Below are 2,258 nucleotides of genomic sequence, written 5' to 3'. Positions count from 1 at the left end.
AAGATGAGTTTGCATGCAAAATTGCTCGCTGAAATTCAAGTTTGAGCTATTTATACAACTGGCTTCATCGATGAGACACGTCATTTCATCGACGAGGCCAAGGAGGGAGTTCGTCGACGAAACCAGAGGGTTCGTCGATGAACCCTGCTTTTTCTCCTTTTTGAATTTCCTTTCTCCTCCTTTCCTTTCTTATTTAATTACTATAAGTCTTCAGGTCTCTGCATTCTCCCCTCCTTATAAAATTTCGTGCTCGAAATTTATTATCTGTATTGAACACCATTCTTTGAGGAAAATGGACTACTTATTTTATTACTTACCCTTACTTGTGGCGGAGGAATACCATGGTTATATTCAGGGTTCTGGGAGATTACAAATATATAAAATAAAATTTCTCTCAAAACCAAAATACTACCTACTATCACAAAGATTATTACATACATTGACTAACCTGCATAAAAGAAACTTAACATACTTACCTGTATCTTTTCCAATTACTACTAGTCCCCACCGAAGAGGTGCGGGTATTTCTATCAAATTTCTTCTTCAAGCTCCCAAGAAGCTTCTTCCACCACGTGATTCTTCCACAGGAGTTTTACTAATGGTATTTTCTTACTACGCAATTCTTGTTCCTTCTTGTTCAGAATTTGCACTGGGGTTTCCTCATAAGCCAAGGTATCACTGAGTTTTAATTTTGCATAACTGATGACATGGGAGGCATCTGGGACGTATTTCGTTAACATAGAAATGTGAAATACGTCATGTATTATGAACAAAGCTGGTGGTAAAGCTAACTTGTAGGCAATTGGACCCACTCTCTCAAGTATTTTGAATGGGCCAATAAATCTAGGACTCAGCTTACCCTTCCTTCTAAACCTCATAACTTCTTTTAGTGGTGGTATTTTTAAAAATACATGATCTCCCACTTCAAATTCCAATTTCCGGCGGTGATTATCTGCATAGATTTTCTACCGACTTTGAGTTGCATTGATTCTTTCTCTAGTAAGCCAGACTTTATAGTATGCTTGCTGCACTATTTCTGGTCTCAAAACTCGCCTCTCACCAACCTTATCCCATTATAGAGGAGAACAACATCTCCTACCATATAGCACCTCATAAGGTACCTTACCGATGCTGATCTAATAACTGCTATTGTATGCAAACTCAACCAGTAGCATATACTGGGTCCAACTACCCCTAAAATCCAACACGCATGCTCGAAGCATATCCTCTAATATCTGAATCGTCCTCTCATTCTGTCCATCCGTATGAGGATGAAACGTTGTGCTGAATGATAACTGAGACCCTAGAGTCTCCTACAAGCTCCTCCAAAATTGTGACATTAAACGTGGGTCTCGGTTTGATACAATAGACACTGGCACCCCATGCCATCGTACAATCTCCTGAATATATAATTCTGCCAGTCTGTCCATGGAGTAGTTGACTTTAATAGGGATAAAGTGAGCGGACTTTGTCAGTCGATCTGCGACGACCCAAATAGCATTTTGTCCCTGTCGTACCAACGGTAAACCCATCACAAAATCCATCGAAACATGATCTCATTTCCACTCTAGGATGTAAAGTAGTTGTAACTGTCCCACCGGTCTCTAGTACTCAACCTTAACTTGCTGACATGTCAAACACTGCTACACAAATTCGGAAATCTCCCTCTTCATGCCACTCCACTAGAAATACTCTCGCAGATCCCTATACATTTTAGTACTACCTGGGTGAACTGTGTATAGGGACCTATGAGCCTCCTTTAAAATCGTCCTTATGATATCCACATCTGTAGGCACACATAATCTAGTACGGAACCGCAGAGCTCAATCATCTGAAATACTAAACTCCTCTCCCTGTCCATTATGCACTTTAGCTATCAGTTCCACTAATTCTGTGTCATCTTTTTAGTCTACTTTGATCCTTTCTTATAATGTAGGCTGCACCACCAGGTTGGCAATAAATACCTGGTGATCATTCTCTACTAACTTCATGTCAAACCTCTCTAAGTCCATCAGGATCGGGTGTTGAATGACTGCTACTAACTATGTTGTTCCCCCTGATTTCCGACTTGGTGCATCAGCTACCACATTAGCCTTCCCTAGGTGGTAACTGATAGTGCAGTCGTAATCCTTAATAAGTTCCAACCATCTCCTCTGTCTCACATTCAGTTCATTTTGTGTAAAGAAATACTTTAAGCTTTTATGGTCGGAAAATATTTCACATTTCTCTTTATACAGATAATGCCTCCAAAATTTCAA

This window comes from Malania oleifera, chromosome 7 (genome assembly GCF_029873635.1).
Source record: "Malania oleifera isolate guangnan ecotype guangnan chromosome 7, ASM2987363v1, whole genome shotgun sequence".
Classification (NCBI taxonomy): Eukaryota; Viridiplantae; Streptophyta; class Magnoliopsida; order Santalales; family Ximeniaceae; genus Malania; species Malania oleifera.
The sequence above is the reverse complement of the archived record's forward strand: the minus strand, read 5'-3'. Positions refer to the sequence as shown.